We start from the raw sequence: 24,074 nt of genomic DNA, 5'->3' as shown, positions 1-24,074 counted from the left end.
AAATTCAAAAGTGGGCTTGTAAATTCAAAAAATGCCTGAAACAAATAGTGGGATTGTACGTAATGCTTCCCTAACTCATTACAAAGGTCCTCATAAAATTGTTTTAGAAAAAAACTTCGGCTGCTCGTAGGAGCCATATCCATGGGCTAATACACATGAAAAATAAAAAAAGTCACGTAATTCTAAAATTGGTCTTTCAAATGCGAAAATATGTTTGAAAAAATATGTGACATTACATAACGCATTATCAAATCATTACAGAGTTACTTATAGTGTTTTTTTTTCAGAATTATTTTTTCTTGCTCCGAGGTGCTAGATCCATCAACTTATACACTAAAATAATCAAGGAAGTCAGATAATTCCTAAAAGTTTTCTTTTTTATACAAAAATATATCTGAAAAATGGTTGGTCTAAAGGTAATACTTCCCTAACTCATTACGAATGTCCTTACAAAGTTTTATCACAAAAATTTGTAGGTGCCTCGAAGCGTCAAAGTCATGGTCTAATAAACATGAAAAATGAAGAAAAATTTGTAATTCCTAACATTTTGCTTTATAAGGTAAAAATATGCATGAGAAAATGGTGGGACTGTATTTAAGACTTTTCCAAATCATTACAGTGGTCCTCATAGAAGTTTTTCCAAAAAAAACATTAGGTGCTTCGAGGTGCCAGATCCATGGGCTAATACACTAGAAACCAACAAAAAACTATAATTCCTAAAAGTTGGCTTGTAGATATAAAAATATGCTTGAAAAATGGTGAGACTATACGTAATGCTTCCCCAACTAATTACAAATGTTCTCATAAAGTTTTTCAATAAATTTTTTTGGGTGTTCCGAGGCGCGAGATCCATGGGCTAATACATCTAATAAAAAGAAAGTCACATACTTCCTACAAAGTGGGCTTGTAAAATGCGAAAAACTGCTTGAAAATATGGTGGGACTGAATGTAATGCTCCCTCAAATCATTATTGAGGTGCATATAAAGTTTTTGGTTTTTTTTTCTTTGGTACCCCGAAGCGCCAGATCGTTGGGTTAATACATGGAAAACCAAAAAGTTTGCAATTTTTAAAAGTTACTTGTCAAGACAAAAGTATGTCTGCGAGAAATAGACAAACTATATGTAACGATTCCCCAACTCATTACGAAGATCCAAGGCACTAGAAACATGGGCTAATACACACAAAAAACCTATAAAACCCATAATTCCTAAAAATTAGTTTCTAAATGTGAAACTTTGCCCGAAAAATTGTGGGACTGTACATGATGCTTGTCCAACTCATTACCGAGGTCCTCATTAAGTTTTTGTTTCAGAATTTTTTATTTAGGTTGTACGAGATGATAAATCAATGGGCTAATACACAAGAAAAACAGAGAAAGTCACGTAGTTCCCTTAAAGTTGCTTGTAAATGCTAAAACGTGTCTCAAAAAAATGGTGGATCTACGTAAATCCTCCCATACTCATTACAAAGATACGTCTAAAGATTTTTCAATTTTGTTTTAGTGATCCTAGGCGCCAAATCAATGGGCTTATGCACACGAAAAAACAAAGTAAGTCAAATAATTCTGAAAAGTGGTCTTGTAAATTTGAAAACATGCCTCAGAAATGATAGTATTATATGCAATGTTTCCCCTATTCATTACCGAGGTCATCATAATAACATTTAAGAAAAAGTATTTTGAGTGCTCTGAGGCGCCAAATTCATGGGCTAATACACACAAAAAACTAAAACAGTTACATTAATCCTGAAAGTGGTTTGTAATTGCCAAAAATATGCTTGAAAAAATGTCGGGATTGTACATATAACTTCCCCAACTCATTAAAGAATTCCTTGTAAAGAAATTTCCAAAAATCTTATTGCATGCTTTGAGGTGCCATATCATGGGTTATACACACAAAGGCCAAGAAAGTTGAGTAGTTACTCAAAGTTGGCTTATAAATGTGAAATTGTGCTTAAAAAATGGTGGAATTGTACCTAACGCTTCACTAACTCATTAAAGAGGTCTGCATAATGTTTTTTTTTAGAAAAAAAATTATTAGGTACGCTGAGGCGCCCGATCCATAGTCTTAAATATACACATGATAAATCAATAAAGTTGCATACTTCTTAAAAAATGTTTATAAATGTGAAAAAATGTACTAAGAAAGTCTCATGCTTATGATTTACTCAGATGTGTTATATTTCAGCCTCTCCGTTTAGTTATTCTTTAACTTAACCAAATTATATACTCGTACCAATCGACCTGCATCATTTTATGATGCTTATGCATGTGTTGAGGATCATCAACATGCGTTTCTTTAGATAACCTAGCCAATTGTCAGCTTTTGGTGAGGCCTCATAGATTTTGGAGGACTCTTATTAAGTTTACTTTTAGTAATTGTTTAAGGTTGTTGTGGGTATTTTCTCTATTCCTCTCTTAAACAGTAGATGCTTCATAGATAGATAATATTGACAGTCTTTCAACTATTCAAAAGTTCCGTTAAAATTATTATTGCTTACGTTCGGTATGTTAGACAATTTAGTTGAGTAGTTTGAATTAATGATTTAATTTAGTTTCAAAGTCAATATCTACTTGAGTGAGTCTTCCACTAAGTAGTTACCCACGACTAGGTTTGGTTAGGGACTACACATGGTTTTCGATTGTCAACCACGTCCAGGGTGTAGGCTCGGGCCTGATAGTTTATTAAGGGAAAGTGTCTTTTTATTAAAATGGTGTTTTGTGAAGAGCTCTAGTAGAACTAGTTTCTCAACATGAACATTGCACACGTATGCTGAGTCAAATAATTTACGATCCTATAGAATAATATTAAGTAATAAATGTCTAATGGAACCTAGTAAAAACTAAGTGATTTTTCCATGTAATTTGATGATGATGGATTCATCAACTTCTATATTGTCTCTCTATCAGTCTATTCCAAAACAACCTGCCTTTTATTTTTCCTAATATCTTTACTGTGTATGCACTTCAAAAGAACCTAATTTCTAACAAAGTATAAATCGGCAAAAATTCAAAGACTCGACAATCCAAATGGATAAGCGTTCCATTATATGTCATTGCTTCATTAGTATTTGAAAGAAGAAAAATAGTATGAATATCAAAATATTCTTATGTGAAATTTTTTATAGGTAAATACCACTAATCGAATTCCCATAGAAGTTGCATCATCATAAAAAGGTAAAACATCTCATTTGTGTTCACTACAATCAAAGGATTATGGGATTCCATAACTTTATTGTTGTTACCGAGCATTGATGAACTCTTGTGATTTGAAAAAATTATTTTGGTATGGTTGCACAAACTACTACTTCTTGAACTTGGCAAGTAAAAGAGAAAAAAACTTGTGAATCTTTCAATATTATTTAAATAATTTTTGCCTATATCATCAAAATAATCGTTTTCTATCTCGTTGTACTTTTTTAGGTTAACAATTTTTTTTGTCTAATCAATTTGAAAATATAGTTGTCAATATTAGAAGAGTAATTTTGTAACAACCCTAAAAATGAAATAGTTCAAACTAGTGATTTACATGTTTTTCATGATTTAATAATTTATTAAAATAGTGTATTTTAGATTTAGCAGTCATTTCGTAAAGTTTGGGAGCGTTTGGAAGTCAAATGCCCAAGACATTCAAAAACTAGTCGAAGTTGAACAAGTATGTCGTAGTGTTTTGTAGTAAAGTTTTGGGGGATGGATTGAGTGTGAAATTGATTGTCAATGGTTCCTATTCTTAGAGGGATGTATCAAGTGTCAAAATGTCCGAGTACGACTCCTCGGGTACCACCCGAAGGGCCCGCAAGGAGGACCCAAACATGGGTCAAGATGCTGCCCAAGGCAGCGTGCAGGGGCAGGATTTGAAGCCTTGCGACGCGCCCTTGGCACGAGGTATACTGCCTAATAACTTTTGAGATATAAAAATCAGGAGCTTGCCTTGCGACGTGCAGCCAAGTCCCATATTTGTCCGCGACGTTTTTAAGTCAAATTTCAAGTTGGTAAAGGGTCCAAATGGCGTGGGGGTATGTGGGAACTTTGGCAATCATTTGTGGACTTATTTAGGTCATTTTAAACATCATTTCACCCACCATTTCAAACTCTAAAGATCAAATCAAATCCTCTCCAAAACGCTTCCTCCCGAAAACCTCCACTGAAGAAGCTTCAAGCTCCAAGGAAGAGGACCAAGTTCATCATTTTTTCTTCACCAAATTTTCGTGGGTTTCTTCTATTTAAGGTATGATAGTCATCCTTGATCCTTCTTTCATTCATGGAGCCACTTCAAAGAGATTTCAAAAAGGATTTCAAACTTCAAACTTCTTTATTCCGTGACTCTAAGTATAGGTCTTTGCATGAAAATGTTTTATTGATTTAAGTGAGTTGTTATTATCTTTGAATGATGATTTTAATGTTAAAACCCCAATGGAATCATGTCTATTCTTTTTATCAACTTTTGGCTTATGAAATGGGTTCCATCAGCATGACTAAATAATGTTAAAGTTACTGTTTCTTGATGGTTTTATTGAGTTTTAGCTATTGCCCTAAGGGATTATTTATTATGGATTATTATATAAATTGTGGATATTGTCTATGTTGTTTAATCCTTATGATGAAATTCTGTTGAGTGGTATGATCCACCATTATTGGCGGTATTTACTTGAAGTTTATGAAGATATATGTGTATTTTGAAAATGGCCATGTAGGCATGATATGTGTAGTGAAGTGATGATTCCGATATGTATATGCATGATATGTTTTAGGAGGTTGAAATGAGTATCTTGAAGTGTCTATGTCTAAATGAAGTATGCAGTTGATATGTGAAGTATGATGATGTGTAAATTGTGATAAATGTGAGTTGAGCATTTCTAGAAGTTAATGTTATAAATATTGAGATTATGTGTAAGGTGTTCTCATATATATTCCCACTCACACTTGAATGTATTAATGAACTCAATGAATGAAAATGGGGGATTGTAGGGTTGACACTCTTTGTGATAGAGATGAAGTGTCTAGACCATCCCTACTATTCCTAAGTATGAAAAGGGGGATTTTGGGGTGAACACTCTTCATGAGTAGAGATGAAGTGTTTAGTAGAAACCTTAGTATTCCTAATGAGCTTTCCAAGATAGGTTGGAGGTGGGATACCCTTCGTGAGTTGAGATGGTGTGTTCAATAATTAACTTCTATAGTCAATGAATGTTTAAGAATCCGTGGGGGAGTTATGCTTAACACCAAGAAGATTTGAAGAAGGGGTGGGTACACTTCGTGAGTAGAGATGTTGTATCCAATGTACCTCTTGAGATGGGTGCTCCTCGCTAATAGAGAGTGGGTTACTTAGTTGAAATCTCCTTATCCCTTAACTATGTATCCGCATAGGTGGAGCTATTGGAGAACCCATGTAAAGGCTAAAGAATATGACCTTAGCTTAGGAAAGTAGGTATCCCTCATCCGGTAAGGGTAGTACCGGGATTCCATGTCAAGCTCTCATTGTCTATGTCGGTTAAAGCTGTCCCCCACAAAAGAATGTAAAGAACTAAGTCTTCTTAAGGGTGTACTACTTATGGTAGGTGGTGGAATGTGACGCTACTTATCCAATGCACAAGTAGACATTTTGAAGTAGTCTTAGTGTGTCCTTATGTGAAATGTATGAATGGGCCAGGATGTGATGTAAAAGAAAGTAATCTGACTTTATGCCTAATGTTAAGAAAGCATGTTAAAGGTATGTCTTGTATGATGGAACTTATGAATGATGAATGTAGTGTATCTAATCTCTTTGAATCCTCTAGGAGCCCATAGTGGGGGTAGTAGTATGGGATGCTATGTATCTAATCTCTTTGAATCCTCTAGGAGCACATAGTGGGGGTAGTAGTATGGGACGCTATTCTCATATTGCACTTTGTGTGACTTGTAAGTTCACTTGATAGGGGTACTTATGTGAAGTTCTTAAATCCGAGTATGTTCCTCTAGAGTCTTTAGTATTGAATGTTGACTTGTTAAATAAAATAAAGTATGCTTGTCCTTGGTAGTCTTAACGATCACTTGGGGTGTGTAGTGAAGAGATTGTATAGGCGATTTTTTCATGTCTTACCTAAGCGAGTCTTAGGATAACATGGGACAGGAAGAATTAGGTGTTAAGTGGGTTCACTGTAAGTATGCTTTTATGTTGAGAAAAATGAATGTTTTGCTTTATGTGCTAAATGATGGTTTTAAATGATATCTTGTGACTTAATACATGAAAGATTTTATCAAAATAGCATGACTTGTATGTTTCAACTAAATTGTCCCTTTTTGACTGTTTCTGCATATTCCATACTCAGTTAATTATTTTTACTAACCCCATAATTGTCTATACTCTATAAGTATAGGTTAGAGACGAGTTGAAGGGTAGAAGGCAAAGCTTGGGATTCGACTTTCTCAAGAGTAAGTATGTCCTCATATATTCGAGGGAATAGTTTATGTTTCCTCAAGTTCTTCTTTAAAACTTGTAAAGACTTATTATGTATTTCTTTCAATGTAAAGGGTCGTGTCCCTAAGATATTTTAGATGTGTCTTTAAGATTGGCTTGTGACGACGAGACTTACTCCTTAGTATTTTATAAAAGAAGTTTCTTGTTATTATTGATGTGAAAAGTTTAAATTTCCGCACTACTTTTCATGTCTTATGTAATGAATGATTGCTAAGAGGCTTGTGCTAGACCTTCGAAAGGTCGAGTACGCCTTGTGACAACCTAATGATTACCCTAACTTCTAGGGTGTACTTGCGGGTCGTTACAAATTTGTATTTTGCAAATCTTCTAACTTTGTTACTAGGGAGATACTATCTTTTTCAGCCTTAGAAAAAAATTCAAAATCAAAAAAGGAATGAATTCATCCTATCGATGTCATCCATGACATCATTATATGTCAAAATTTTCAAGGTTAAGAATATGAAACCATTTTATGGTTTGCCTAAACTTCACCTACCAAGATACTATCTTGACTTTTATTTTGTACTAATTATCTTCCTAGCAAATATTCATGTTAATTCATCTTCCATTTAGTTTGATTCCAAAAGAACCAAACCAACTCTTTCACTCTTCAAATAACTCTTAAATAATGTAACTACTCACTCTTTGTTCAATCCCTCTCTAACAGAACTCACCCTTTTTTACTTTCTTAATGACTTTAAGTCACAACATAAGGGTTGGAATCAGTGTTTTGAAAGGCGAAGGCGTTGGGCGAGGCGTTTTATCTGTTAGGGGGCGAGGTGCAAGTCTCGAGACGTGGGGCATAAGTCCCACGGATCTCGCGAAGCGTACATCCTATGAATCTCTATTTTAATTATTAATAAAATAAGGTTAAAAGTAGAAAAATCACAATAATAAAAATATGAAAAAATTATAATAATTATACATGAGTTAGCTAATAGCACAAATATGACAATATACGTGAGATGCACCATAACAACAATGATGTAAATATGAAATTATATCTAAATGAGCAGCAACATCATTTGAAAGAAAACATTTAAACCAACTAAACAATGACTTTAAAATACTCCAAAACATGAGAGGTCAAAAACTCTATTTGTTATTAAACAACATAAGATAAATTTGTGCAGCAAAAAATATATGGTCATGAACTCACTAGTACATCATTAAAAGCTAACACGCACTCATCTTGCATAAAGACACAACAATTTTTTCAATAGTTTAACACAAAAAAAATTAATCTTATTCCTAATGTCAAGAGCCTCCATAGGCCTAGTTGGACTGCATTGCCAGTTTATCCTTGAAGCCATATAACTTGCTTTTCTTGATGTCTCTTGCCTGCAACAATATCTTCATGTTAATAAACAAGATAACAAATAAAAATTTAGCACATAAACAAAAAATACAACTCTAAAACCAAATATCTTAATTAATGTACCTTTGTTTCAAAAAAGTTATTATTCACATATTAGCTTTGCAGTAATTAAAATCCCAATTGCATCTGATTGGGGAAGTTTTGTTTAAAAGTCTAAAAAGTACCACATCTATCCATCGCCTATCAAATATGAGGTCGTCCTCATCAATCTCGACATCTACTAATCCTTCATTAGTGTCATCAACCTCAAATTGCATTTATGTTTCTTGTGGTGGATCAACGGAGAAGAAAAAGATAAGATTATTTCAATAGTTGACATAACTAATAATAACATACAACAAAATTAATAAAACAATTGAACATTGAAACTTACCTGATGTCTTTTGTTTTTTTGCAGAGGGACCTACTTCACTTATATCTCTTAAACTACCAATATTCGCTTCATGTAAAAGATCATTCTCATATGGTGTAAGCGGCACATTTCTAACAACATCAACATCAATAAATTCTCTTCATCAAGCCAAGAAGGGTCTTCAGGAAGCAGAGGATCTTCTTTCTCAGTAATCCATTCATCATCAGAATCAATTTCATTAACAAGAACTGGATCCATTTTTTGCAATTTTCTTTTGATGCTCGTTTCTCTTAGTCTAGTGTTGTATCTTACATAAACAAGAGCATTTAGCCTATGATGCTCAAGTCTATTTCTCTTTTTGATATGGATCTAGCAGATTTGGAAATAAAAAGAATAAGTTATCACAAGAAAAACAATAATAATAAAAGTTCAATTAAAAAATTAACTCTTACCGACTCAAAGGCACTCCAATTTCTTTCAGAACCCAAGGAGCTGCACGTGAGACTCAAGACATGAACTACAACTTTAGTCAAGTCCGGAGTCTGGCCTCCAAAGCGCATCCACCAATCTGCCGGAGATCTCAATTTTCTAGAATCCATAGCTATTTGAAATCCAAATTCTCCTTTCAACTAGTCATATGAATCTAATTGAATATCCACTTTGAATCTTTCTTCATAATAAAACATTCTTTCCATTCACATCTACAATTGTTTTTCACTTCAAAATCAAGAGAAAATCTTTCCTCAAATCGTAATTGGGGATTCAAATAATATCCAGCAACATGAAGTGGACGATTGAATTGGCGAGTCCATCTTTCATCAATTCTTTTCGAAATGGGACCATACTTTTTTCATTATATCCAAAATTTATAGATATATTTTCCTTAGCCTTATTCATCAAATCATACAAATGCCCCATGCATGGTTTTTCCTCTGAATCTAGTTCCCTCAAAACACTAACCAAAGGAGAAACACATTTCACACAATAAGCAATATATGTCCAAAAATTTTGATGATACAAAATTGTAGATCTTGTTTTAACCCCTTCATGTTTCTCAGACTAAGCGAATTTTTTCCAAGCTTCGGAAGAAAACATAGATCTAAGACCTTGTCTTTTCTTTTGGATGCTTTGAAGTGTGAGATAAGCCGTAGCAAAGCGAGTAACAACAGGACGAAGAAGGTCATGATTATTTGTAAATGATCTCATTAAATCCAACACCCAAGTATGTCCATAAATAAATCTCACTACTTCTTTTGCTTTCTAAGTGTTTCTTTATGAATTTTTGACTTTCCTATGTCTTCCGACAAGAGATCAATACAATGTGCAACACACGGTGTCCAGTAAACATGAGATCGAGTTTCCATTATTCTTTTTTCGGCATTCATAAAATTAATACCATTATCGGTTATTATCTGCACGACATTCTCTTCTCCAACTTCATACAAGCAATTCACCATTTTTTTATATAATCAGAAGCATCAATCGATCTTAAAAAGAAAGTACCTGCCGGGCTGTTAGTCAAAAAGTTTATAAAACATCTCTTTTTACCATCTGTCCAACTATCAGACAAAATAGAATAACCATACTGTTTCCAAGATTTCTTATATTCATCTTACATCTTGTTAATATTTGTAACCTCATCTTTTAGTATAAAAGTTCTCAACTCAAACATTGAAGGAGGCACAAAACCAGGGCCATAATTAGCAACTCCTTCAAACATAGGCAAATAGCATGGATCATTTGCAATATTAAATGGAATACCACTTGAGAAGGAAAACCTACCAATTCGCTGACAAACTTCTTTTCTTTCTTCTTTTTTCCATTTTGAGTTCAAAGTAACTTGTCTTGCTTGAGTATTCACAAAATTATTTATCGAACCTCTAGCCGTTGAAAGTAGATTTTCACTAATTTGACAGGAACCTGCTTCACTGCCTATGTTACTACTTCCAGTTGCAACCCTTCTCATTTCTTCTAAAGTAGCACTTCGCATAGTTTTCAAATTTTGAACCTTCAATAATGCTTTCTTGCATTCTTCCGCTTTGGAACTTTAAGACAAGGATTTATTCCTTTATGGGTGCCTGCTATATGATGCTTAAGCCTATTAAGCGTGCCGCTACAAGTATGTTCACAGAATCTACATTTAAAGTACTTCTCATCTGGAGTCACGATTGTATATTTCCATGCAAAATATTTTTTGCTTGCATTACTAGAGACGTCTTCATTTATTGTGATGCTTTAGAGTTTAGACTTCTGGATTACCTGTGATCGAAGTGAGACAGAGACCTTTATAGTACAATACAAAGTACAAACCATAAGAGCGGAAAAATAAAAATCTACAAAAAGAAAAAGGTTGATATTCTTGAACTTTAAACTTGATAACATTTCATTATGATTCATCTTGAACTCCAAATTTCATAACAATGTTGGATTATTTTATAACTTACAGGTTACAACATTCTTGATTTACACTTCACAAATCGCAAATTAACTTATCATTATATAATAAGTAATAGAACTGCAGAAGTTAAAGCAAAAGAAGAAGTCATACCTTGATGGTGGAAGACGAGATTAGGATCTTCTGCTAAGGCCTAAGAGGATAAGAGTAAGCGTGATGTTAGGGTTTTTTAATTGAATTTCTCTCTGAAAATATGAACAGTCAATGAAAAGAAAAATATATGTACTTTGTAGAATATAAGCAAGTAATTAAGTATATAAGGGAAGTGAAATAAAAAGGTATTCTCTAAAATATAACTAATTTTAATAGGGTCCATTAAATGTAGTTTTTTTCTCCAAAATACGTGTATTATGCCTAAGCGTACGCCTTGTCGAAAAAACGTACGCCCCCGATAATTATGCCTCAACATTGCGCCCGGTACGTTTTAGTTGTGTTTCGCCCCAGGACTCGCCCCGATTGCATTTTCTAAAACACTGGTTGAATATAGAGTTGCTTATAATTGTAACTAATGGTTGTTAAATAGTTAGTAGTGTAGCCCTATTGTTGCTGCTTTAGTCTCATCCCACTCTGTTTTATCCAGATATAATATATTGTTGTACCAATATTAGGGTATAACTGTTTATCTAACTGATTCTCGATCTCAATTCACTATAAGAAAAATAACTTGTAGAGGAAAAAAATATACACTCTAGTTAATTATCATTGAATCCAATATCGTAATAAGATATTGACATTAATTAATTGGTATTAAAGATAATTTTTGGTCTAGTGATTGTGATACTATTTATATTCGAGAGTGCTTATACAAATGTCTCTAACTCTGTTTTTTCAACTTTAAGTCCTAATCATCAGAAAGATTAATTTATATCACTCCCAAATTCATACGTAATACAAGAATCACAAAACAATATTAGAATGGTTTTCAAAGTTGAGGATATGACACATTTCTAGTCACCTCATTTATTATGCATTAAAAATTAAGACATCATATATAATTGATTCTTAGAAGTTACCTACACATTTCTGGTGACTGTTTAACAAATATTAACTTTCATAAGGATGGTGAATTAATAATATAATTTTTTTTCACTTTTTCAAAAATAAATAATATTAGTAATTTATTATTTAATTCTATTACATGTAATTACTAAATTTTTATAATTATTGTTAAATCCTGTTATTTGAGGTACTGACACACCACTTTTTTTATACTCCTATTATATATAGAAAAATTTTCCATCATTGAATTTCCAATAAAGTTTAATCATCATTCCTCAGTGTAGACACCTCATTTGTGTTCACAATAATTAAAAGATAATGGACTAACAAAAGTTCATTGTTGTCACTGACTTAGTCATTTACTTTGTACATATTTTAAGGACATCTTTTGGCATGGTTGTATATAGCGCTGCTACTTCAACTTTTAAAGGGGATTAATATGTAAACTTTAAACATTGTCTCTCCACACGTGTTTTACAAAATTAAACAACTTTCTTTTATGATCTCTTCCTTTGTATTGTTCTTCTAACACATGTGTTGATGTTGTTGCACGAAACTAGCATGTTTCGAGAAATATCAGAATACAAAATAACATAATTTATCCAACACACAAAAAATCGTGATACAGTCCATCTTTCTCGGCCCATAAAGAAGGAACCTATTTGTTTTCAACTCTTACTGTTGAAAATAAATAATAATACTCTTTCTGTCCCATTTTATGTGAGTTAGTTTGACTCGACATGAGGTTTAATAAAGAAATGAAGACTTTTAAAAACTTGTGGTCCAAAATGAATAACAGAAATTTGTGTGGTTGTAAATCATTTCATTTAGGGTAAATTAGACATTTTATAGTTATATAGTAACTTAATGTAGAAATGTGTCATTCTTTTTCGACTGACTAAAAAGGAAAGTAAGCTACATAAATTGAGACAGAGAAAATACTTTTTACTTTCAAAATAAATGGCCATATAGGCTATAAGTTTGTCATCTTCTTATCTCTATTTATTTGTTATGCCTGCAAGATTATTTTCTCTTTATAAAAATATGATTCCATTTCATTCAAAAGAACAAGAGAAAGTATTAAAGTTTAAACAAAACCCTAAACTCTTCATTGAAACAACACGAATGAAATGATTGTCTTTATGCTATAACAATGTAACATAGGTAGAGTGATAGAAAGGCATAATCCTCGAAACATGAGGACATACCCACACTTGATGAAATGATCCAAGCCTCCTTCAAAGTGGTCACCAACCCTTCAACAATCGAGATCTAAAATGTTGGGGAGAAAGGGAGAAATGGGGTTAGCACGTCACTTGTACTAAATATGGAATCATATGCACATACAACACATAAATCATGCTAAAAAGGAACATTTATTAAAAAACATGCAAAGTCACTTTGAAAAGCCTTATGCACAATCAAGAACCAATACAAGTCAATAAGCACATATTCCTTAAGTCAAGACCAGGTGCAACACAAGACAACCAATACCAATTCTAGTTAAGCAAACATACATATCAACATAATTGAGCACATAATCAAGACAATTCTATCATCAAGTTATAATATCAAAAAACATGCATAAGAGTTCATAACATCATAACCTAAGCAAGACCATCACCCATACACCCCTATTAAGTGCACTAGTGCATTGACTACGTAAGGCCTCATAACCTCACTCAACCAAGTAAACCCATCAAGAACTATGAGAAATGTACAACTTTACAATGTATATCAGTAAGAGTATACATCATCATACATTAGCAATAAAGACCAACTACATGTTCGTAATGAAACAAATATCACATAGTGTCATTGATGTATAAGATCAACATATATATATATATATATATTATTTACATTTATAAGAATTTAAGCACATAGAACATCCTCCTAATACTTCCCTCAAGTCTATCTAATACAATGTATAGGTATAGTCCCATACCCCTACCTAGACTAAGCTAAACCCCTTAGGTCATGGTAGTTAGAGTTCACTTTGTTACTTCGTTTTACTTTTGGGAACGCCTTTCCTTAACAGAAATAGACAACATGAGCTAATATGGTATTCCGTATCATGGAACCCTACATTGAAAGAAGATTGACTACTTGTTAATGTATTACCAAAATATGAAGATAACATTTAGGTGAATCCACAAGCTAGTATTTTTATGAGGGCAACAAAGTTGAAGAACTAGGAGATGTTGTTGGGACCCTCTTTATGATACATGAATAATAGTATCCAATCTCATGAGTACAATAGTGATCCTACCTTCCCTATGTGGGAAGAGACACTCTTTACTTCTAGTTCACTCGGTGCTAAGCTAGAGTCCCATTTTAAATGTCTTTCATCAATAATCATAACTTAGTTTAGGTCATAAGGGTCTACCTCTTATATAGTCAAAGTCATAGATCAACACGAATTGCATGAGTATTGCCCTTTCAATACAATTCACACATGTGAGGTTATCACATTTACATAATCATATTATGATAAGGCACATAGGAAATTCATCACCAATCTTATATCATTACATCCTACCTAACGAATCACAAGCCATAATTCAAGACATTTCAATTTAATATCATACCAACCCTAATCAATCTTATCATAAGGTATACTTCAATATGACTTCATTACTAATCACAAGTAATAATAATTGAAATAAAGGTTTGAGATCACAAGACTTACCAAATCTCCTTCCAAAGTCATCATCCATGGTCTTACCATCAACCAACCAATTCCATCCAATAATAGATGTAATAACAACATTCAATTGTAAATAACACAATAGCTAGGTCAATAGCATCATCATTATTCCAATTAACTTCAATTCATAACCTAGGGTTAGAGGAAAAGGGTTCCTCATGAAATCTTCAGGAAATAGATCCAATCCCAATAATACATTACCCTATGTAGTCCATGAATGAATTAAAATGGATAAAACAAGTCTAAAGATCAATGAGTTCATCAATTTCCATTAATTTATAAGCAATATCAAAGATTTGGGTAATTTGGGGAAGGGCACATGATACTCACGAAATTCCCTTAATTAACATGAATTCCTCAAAAATCTATACTTAACTAACCATTGGTAATAACAATTAGTCATAATCAATCATCAATTTTGTTAGGACCGAAAATAAGTAGGTGTAAACGCGGAAGCTAGCAATGCAAACCTCGAAACACCACGAGTAAGAAGACAACGAGAAATATACCAAAAGACACAAAGATTTAACGTGGTTCGGTCAATCGACCTACATCAACAAAGGAGATGAGCAATCCACTATAAATATGAGAGTACAAAATACAGAGGGAAACAACCTCAACCAATTCACTTAGAATACATGGGAGGTTCACACAAGTGATAACGTATCAAGCTTGTGACCCACAAATTCTCCCTCTAACCAAAACTCTCAAAGCCCTAAAGACTACATTGTGAATGCTAATTAAGTTAGAAGGAACATGCTTCTATTTATAGAGTCCTAAACCTTTTCCTACAAGAAAAGGATTAGTCAATCCAAAACCTTTTCCTACAAGGAAAACCTATTTATGGTAAGAAATTTAGGGCAAATAAAACCCAACAGTTTCTGATGGCATAGATTTTGAAATATCAGTTTCTGTCTGTGGCTCTTGATCTTCCTCTTCAGGTTCTTTCAAACCGCGCTCGTTTTGAATGACTTGAAACTCCACCTGTTTATCAAGACTCCCAGTTTCTGACGTAGTTGTAGGCTTCACAATGGTTCTAAGCAGAGAACTTTCATCAAAGACAACGTTCCTGCTCATAATAACCCTCTTTTCTGCTGGAGACCAGATTCTGAAACCTTTCACTCCATCTCCGTAGCCCACAATACTCCCTTTTTAGCTCTTGGTTCTAACTTACCTTCACTGACGTGGTAGTAAGCCGTACAACCAAAAGCTTTCAGATTTGAATAATCAACAGCTTTTCCTGGCCACATCTCCATAGGTGTCTTGCACTGTTTGCCTGTATGTGGTCCACGGTTAATCAAGTAGCAAGCTGTACTAACCGCTTCTGCCTAGAATCTTCTATATAGCCCAGCATTAGAGAGCATGCACCTTGCTCTCTCCAGAAGTGTTTGATTCATCCACTCAGCTACACCGTTCTGCTGTGGTTTATTTCTGACTGTACGATGTCGAGCAATCCCTTCATCCTTACAGAATTGATTAAATTCAGACTAGCAGAATTCCAGCCCATTATCGGTTGGCAACCTCTTGATCTTCTTCCCTGTTTGATTTTCCATCAAAATTTTCCACTCCTTGAACTTCTGGAAAGCTTCACTTTTATGCTTCATCATGTACACCCAAGTCATCCTTGAGTAGTCATCAATAATGGACACAAAAAATCTGCAGCCTCCCAAAGACTCAACACGGCATGGACCCCAGTAATCAGAATGGATGTAATCCAGTGTGCCTTTTGTTCTGTGAATGGCCTTTGGAAACCTGTTGCGATGTAGTTTTCCAAAGACACAATGTTCACTCTAGGCTCTTAACCTTATGACCAATAAGAAGATCCTCCTTTGACAGAATTCGCATCCCTCTTTCACCAATATGACCAAGTCGCATGTGCCATACCTTAGTCATATCCTTCTGGTGAACTTCTGACGATGCAACATGGGCTGAACCTATAACCGTGGAACCTTGTAGAAAATACAAAGTACCACGCATGACACCTTTCAGAATCAGATTTGAACCCTTCCAGACCCGCAAGACTCCATCTTTTCCCGACAATCTGAATCCCTTGCTGTCCAAAGAACTGAGAGATATTAGATTTTTTGTTATCAAGGGAATGTGCCTGACCTCGTTCAATGTGTAGAAGCTACCGTCATGTGTCCTTATCTTGATAGAGCCTGTCCCAACCACCTTGCAGACAAAACTGTTGGCCATCGAGATGCTCCTTCCATCTATCTGCTCATAAGTCATGAACTACTCTCTCCTAGGATAGATGTGATAGGATTCCTCAGAATCGAGAACCCACACATCTAAATGATGAGTGTGCTCATCCGCAACTAGGGCAATGTCTTCTTCAGAATTGGTGTCTTCTTCAGCAACAACAGCAGAAACTGATTGTTTTTCCGATTGCTTCTTCTTCTTCGGACAATCAAATTTACAAAGTCCCTTCTCCTTGCAGTAATCACAAACATCATCCGGCTTTGCACCCTTCGACATCGGCTTATTTTTCTTTCCGCCGTTTTTCCTTCCCTTTCCGCTACTGGTGAACAGACCGGAAGGTTGTGTGTCCGTACTTGTGCCGTTAGCCTTATGCCGTAATTCCCTGCTATGAAGGGCCAATCTGACTTCTTCCAGCGACACAGTATCTTTCCCAACAATGAACGATTGAACAAAATTCTTAAACAACATTGAGAGAGATACTAAAAAAATCAGGGAAGCATCTTCATCCTCGATCTTCACATCGATATTACGCAATTCTAATAACAAAGTATTCAATTGCTCTAAATGTTCCTTGAATTGTGTACCTTCAGCCATTCGTGAACCGAATAGACGTTGTTTCAGAAGCAACTTGTTGGTTAGAGATTTTGTCATGTACAAACTCTCCAGCTTCAACCACAGACCAGCAGAAGTCTCTTCATCCTAGACCTCCTTGATGTTGTCATCCGCGAGACATAGCATGATCGTCGAGTGTGCTTTTTCCTCCAGAATCGCCATCTCAGGAGTAATGACGACGTTCTTATCTTTCGACAACGGCGCCCAGAAGCCTTGCTGTTTCAACAAAGCCCGCATCTTGATCTGCCATAAACTGAAACTATTCCTCCCTGTGAATTTGTCGATTTTCACGTTCAAACCAGACATCTCAATTCTTCAAGAACACCGATTAATCGAGAGGCTCTGATACCACTTGTTAGGACTGAAAATAAGCAGGTGTAAACGCAGAAGCTAGCAATGCAAACCTCAAAAGACCACGAGTAATAAGACAACGAGAAATATACCAAAAGACACGAAGATTTAACGTGGTTCGGTCAATCGACCTACGTCCACAAAGGAGATGAGCAATCCACTATAAATATGAGAGTACAAAATACAGAGGGAAACAACCTCAACCAATTCACTTAGAATACATGGGAGGTTCACACAAGTGATAACGTATCAAGCTTGTGACCCACAAATTCTCCCTCTAACAAAAACTCTCAAAGCCCTAAAGACTACATTGTGAATGCTGATTAAGTTAGAAGGAACATGCCTCTATTTATAGAGTCCTAAACCTTTTCCTACAAGAAAATGATTAGTCAATCCAAAACCTTTTCTTACAAGGAAAACCTATTTATGGTTAGAAATTTAGGGAAAATAAAACCCAACAAATTTCAAGTTTAGAAGAAAGCCCATTTGTAGAATAAAACCTAAGAATTTGGGTGTATTAGAAATCAACTTTGGAAAGACCTTTCGGGGAAAGGAATCCCAATAGTGAAGAAACCATACCTTAATGAAGATTAATACACAAAATTTAAGTGAAATCCTAGAGAAATTGGTCTTCTTCTTCAATCTTTCTTCCTTCAATGTAGACTGAATAAAGAGAGAAAGTAGACAGAGGTGAGAGCTTTTGGGTTTGGATTTGGAGATTTGATTTGAATGATTGAATATGTGGAAAAACTATTTGAAAATCAATATATAGGCCCCATGAAATACCCAAAATACCCCTCACTTAAGTTGACCCTTGAATAAAGTCAAACTTGAATTCCAAATTTCAGATTTTTGTTAGGCAACAAGTAGGTGACGCGGAGCTTCTCCCACATGATTTTCTGAGTTATTAGAGTCCGAGACCTGACCGTGACGCAGACATGATTTTTGAAAAAAGTCCCACCATCTACGCGACATAGACACATATCTTTTATGTTTATTTTGGCTTCTACTTTGACAACTTTCTTTTACTAGTTTGGGGTCCTTTCGAGGACCTCTAGGGCGACCTTTGGGGGTCAGACCTAGAATTTTCCTCCATATATACATGGTTTTACCTATTTAAATTCATTTTACAACTTTTAGACTTCATACAAAACCTCTAAACCTACTCGAAACCTAATGATGTTTTACTAGTTAAATTAGACTAGCTTTCGGACATCTTGAGCGTTTCTTGATGTGTTGACTTTAAAACTTCCTAAATGGTTCATAAACATTATTTTAGGATTAGAAACATTGTTTTAAGGTTTATTTAATCATGTGAGGATATAATTTAGGTCATGAAATTTCGGAGTGTTAAAGGGCTGATGGTGTAATGAGATATCAAGATAGGTTGTGTGTTCCAATGGAGGGTGGACTCCAAGGGAGGATCATGGAAGAAGCTCATAGATACAGATAGTCCATTTATCTGGGTTTCACAAAGATGTATCGTGATTTTAGAGAAGTATATTGGTGGAATGGTATGAAGAAGAGAATTACTAAATTTGTTACCAAGTGATCTGCAAACAAGTTAAAGTAGAGCACCGAAGGCCCAATGGTTTGGCATAAAATATGGAACTTCCAGCATGGAAGTGGAAGATGACAAATATAGATTCATCACGTGTTTGTCAAGGTCTCATAGGAAACATGATTTTATTTGGGTGGTTGTTGACCAAATGACAAAATCAGCCAACTTTCTACCGGTAAAGACTACCTATTCGACAGAAGATTATGTTGAGTTGTATATTTAAGAGGTAGTTATACTACATGGAGTTTTGGTCTCCATTATTTCAGATAGAGGTGCACAATTTACTGCACAACTTTGGAAATCATTTCAGAATGGTTAGGGTCAAAAGGTGAACTTAAGTACTGTCTTTCATCCTCAGACAATAGGGCAAGCAGAGCACACTATTCATATCATAGAGGATATGTTGAGGGCATGTGTTATTGACGTCACAGGTAACTTGGATGATCACCTATCTCTCATCGAGCTTAAGTACAATAATAGTTACCACTCGAGCATTTAAATGGTTTCTTGCGAAGCTCTTTATAGAAAGGTGCAGATCTCCTATTGGATGGTGTGAAGTGGGTTAATCTGGGTTGATAGGGCCAAACTTAGTTCACCAAGCAATGGAGAAAGTGAAAGTTATTCAAGAGAGGTTGGAGATGACACTAAGTCATCAGAAATCCTAAAGTGATGTTAAAAGAAGGGAGTTAGAGTTCGAAGTAGATGATTGGGTTTACTTGAAAGTTTTACCCATGAAGGGTGTCATTAGTATTGGTAATAACGGGAAGCTTAGTCCATGATATGTTGGTACTTATAGAATTTTCAAGAGGATTAACCTAGGTAGTTTATGAGTTGGAGCTACCACAAGAGTTACCAATGGTTCATCCAGTATTCCATATTTCCATGTTGAAGAACTGCATGGGCCATCCTTCATTGATCATACCAACTGCAAATATTGAGATAAAGGATAACTTATCTTATGAAGATATTCCAGATCAAATTTTAGATCGCCAAATTTGAAAGTTCAGGACAAAATAAGTTGCATCATTTAAAGTCCTTTAGAGGAACCAATTTATTGAGGAAGCTACTTGAAAAGTAGAAGAGTATAGGATGAAGATATATCAACATCTCTTCGAATCCAAAAAAAATTCTTACCAACATACTAATTCTTCTTAATACTCTTTAAATTATGAGTGAGCAAGTTGCTTGTTTGCATTTTCTTTTTGGGTGTTTGAACTTGATGTTACCACCCTAAAACTAGTAAAATAAATCTCATTCGAGAATGAATGTTCCCAAGGGGGAGAAACTGTAACATCTGGTAATTAAAAAGAAACTAGAAGGATGTTTAGAAATTTCAAAGCGTTATTTTTTGAAAGAATTTTAAAATTTAGAAAATAAGCATGTTAAAGAGAGGTTTCCGTAAAATTAAAGTGACCGTAGATCCTAGATAAAGATGTGTTAGGTGTAGTTCAATATATGGTTGGAAATATCTTGGAATGATCTTTCCAACGCCACCAAGTTTGCACAATTTTGAGTTTTGACGAGTGAGTGATTTCCTTTGGAAGTTGGGTTCCAAGATTAAGAAAAAGTCCATTCCAGAATTTTGAAGGGGAATTTGATATTTTCCTTACACAATAAATTGAATCCATTTTATAGTAAAGTAATTGGGTCAAAACTGAGTTAATTCATTTTATACTTTTGAAAAATAGAGGTAGGGCTTTTGGATAAAGAACGCAAGAGAAAGAAGAAGAGGAAAAGAAAGATTTGCCAAGAACAATTAAATTTGGTTGTGGATTTGCCAAGGAACTTATCCTACAAGGTATGTGAGTCTCTCATAGCGTTGGGTTCATTCACCCATGCGCCAAACGTGTTTAGTTTGGTGAAATTCTTCCTAAAATAGTATGAAATTTTATGTTCTTGACATGTATTCTTGAATTTGAATGTTTTTCTTGAATTTCTATGTATTGAGGAGCTTATGAGATCCTTACATTGAGTTTTAGGGTATTATTGAAATAGTTTCTTAAGTATATATGCTGGGCGTCGAGATCTAAAATTATTTGAGAAAAATAGTCGATTTTAGTGTCACGACCGAGGAGCACCCTCTAGAAGTAACACGACATACTTGACGTCTCAGAGGTATTATACAAGCCCTTAGGCATATTCATATCATTTTCATAGGAAATTTAGAAGAAAATTTAAAACTTCTCATAACACATCATATGCTAGAACATCACTTCACACACACACACAAATATATATATATATATATATATATATATATATATATATATATATATATATATATATATATCATAAGCACATAGTTAGACTCTAAGTCTCGTTTTCCATCTTAAGACACAACTCAATAGAATGGAATAGGCACACGACCCTTAACAACATAAAAGATAATTCTAAGCAATTACATAAACCTAAAGAACATCTTTGACTTAGGGAATCCTTGAATCATAAGAACCTCTTTCTTTGAGCTTGGGAGATCTATCTAAGCCCTTCTCTTAGGAGACATCCTCTATCCATCAACACCTACACTTTGGGTAAAAGATGAAGAAGAATGGTATTAGTACATGAATGCACAAAGTATGATAACCATGCAAAAACATGTATTTAAAGAGGACATTTATTTAGAAATCATGCATTACACCTTTTTGTATAACTTTATGAATATTATACCATAGGTAAAATCTAATTAACACACATCATATAGGAAGGGACACTAGTCATAATAACACATAAATCCATTTATCGTACTTTGAGGCACATTAAATACATATAATACATTATCTCTCTTTTACCTCAACTTCTTTCTTTAAGAAACCCTCAAGTAGTACTTAGTAAAATGTACCACTTTAAGGTCACCAAAAATGGTCTTTCATGAATATGATTCATCAACACAACAACATATATTCATAAAGTCATAAGCACATCATAAGGCATACGCTTCACATAATAATCATCACGTAAGACAACCTGCAAGTCACACTAGTGCAATGTGTAGGTAGAATCCTATAATACTACTTACACATAGTATTCCTAAGAAGTAACCCTAGACTAGGCATATCATACTTAACAAGTCATAACACCTTCATTTATCACTAAACGTAAGGCCACATACTTTATATCATCATATAGGGACTCATTCCTTTATTACAAGCTTAGTCATAACTCATTTAGTTCATTTTATAGGTAAACCATCCTCACAACAAAGCTTACTTGTGTAATGTACATATGAAGTCTCATATTCCCACATTTACTAAGTATAACTCATTTAGAAGCCATAAGTGTATTTTACATACATAATCATAATTCATGTATTAGCATAACAAAGTCACCTTTATATGCAATCATAAAAATCATACATAACATCAGTCTTCATTTCATTAAGGTACCAATCTTATCCTTTCTTAGAGTTCACATCTGCAATGCAAGGGTTGGTTCCATAGTCCTACCTATACTAACCTCCTCACGGAGTTATGATTAGAGTTCATATTCTTTTCTTAGTTCATTTCTTACTTTTGGGAGACATAGCAATAACCAACATAGACCATGTAAACTATATGGAATCCGGTATTCTACACCAATACCGAAAAGAAAGGGTATTACATGTCAAGGTAGGACCTTCATATATAATAGCTATTCTATTTGATCCACTAAGCTAAGACCTATGGGGGCACACAATTATAGAACATGGAAATTGCTACTAGAAACCTTGACTTGCTAGACATATTTGTTTCCATTTCATGAGACAACATCTATGTTGGGAACTCGGAGTTGCTAAACGTGAAGGTTCTCTTGTGGGAAGATAGTCTTACTAAATGTGAAGCCCATACTATCATTTTTATGTTGACCCGGTTCTAAGCTAAATCTCCATTTTTAAACATATTAAAGCACTTACTATCATTAGTTCATAAAGTAGGCTTTCGGAGCTTTCTCTTTCATACATCATATAGCTGAAAGGATTCTAAGGTCAGAATGTCCTTTCATCATTAAACCTACTATTCATACAATCATGTGTGTGTGCACACATATGTGCCACCTACCTTCACATAAACACCTCTAGGCACACATATTCATAATTCACAAATCATATACTTTACATGCATAGTAATAGATAAGGGTGCATATGAGAACAATCCTTTCAATTCATACCATGAATCTATCCTACTCATAATTATGCATGAGTGTGTCTGTGTGTTCATATGTGTCATCATGATCACGTAAGAGCAAAAACATAGCTATTTAGGAAACCACATTACAAGGACCATAACACATATACAATGTACCCCTCAAGTCCTGACCAACTCATAAATAGAACACCTAGGGAATCTAGGTCACACGCCTACATTACATCATAAGAGACAAGAGCTTATTCAACATTAGAATCGAAGACTCCTAACTTTCATAAGATCAAATATTCATATAGGGTTCACATAGGTAGGGTTTATGCTACAAGAGTATTCATATCAACAAATCATCTACACAACTTATAAACCTAACATAATCATCCACATACATACAACATCCTCCACACACCTAAATCATGTAACTAGTATGGAAGATTATACATATATCTTCATGTGTGTGATCATCATAACCATACTTCACATAACATCAATTTTCCTTGAAGTCCATAATCATCACACATAAGGATATACAAGAATGTAAACACCGCCACCATAAGTGGACCATACCAATCAACACAATTCAATATCTCTTCTTAGCTAAATAAAGAAAATAGGTTAACTTACCAAATCTCCAAGTTATGATCATCCTTGATAAATTCCTAACAATTTATAATCAGTTGACATAAAGGAATATAGAACTAAGCAACTCATTACAATCTAAACATAATCTAATCATCATCTAATCAGGATCATATGACCCATATTATTACTAAATTGAGATATTGAGGTAATCATGGGTTCTTCATGCAATTGGATTAAAAGCATGTTAAAACCATTGATTAATCATATATTCGTCATAGTATGCTTTTGAAATCTCTTT

General features: G+C 34.4%; 1 long non-coding RNA gene across 2 annotated transcripts; it reads right to left on the bottom strand.

The window, feature by feature from the left end:
• Positions 1–7,535: 7,535 nt before the first annotated feature.
• LOC109120934 (uncharacterized) lies at positions 7,536–10,872 on the bottom strand. 2 transcript variants are annotated; one of them, XR_003247887.2, is made up of 5 exons: positions 10,735–10,872; positions 8,639–10,445; positions 8,208–8,555; positions 7,898–8,099; positions 7,536–7,797 (listed from the first exon to the last, which is right to left on the bottom strand). It is a non-coding gene; the product is annotated as an uncharacterized lncRNA (long non-coding RNA). The 2 variants fall into 2 exon arrangements; XR_003247888.2 differs by lacking the exon at positions 7,898–8,099.
• Between the last annotated feature and the right edge of the window lie 13,202 nt (positions 10,873–24,074).

This window comes from Solanum lycopersicum, chromosome 8 (genome assembly GCF_036512215.1).
Source record: "Solanum lycopersicum chromosome 8, SLM_r2.1".
Classification (NCBI taxonomy): Eukaryota; Viridiplantae; Streptophyta; class Magnoliopsida; order Solanales; family Solanaceae; genus Solanum; species Solanum lycopersicum.
The sequence above is the reverse complement of the archived record's forward strand: the minus strand, read 5'-3'. Positions and strand labels throughout refer to the sequence as shown.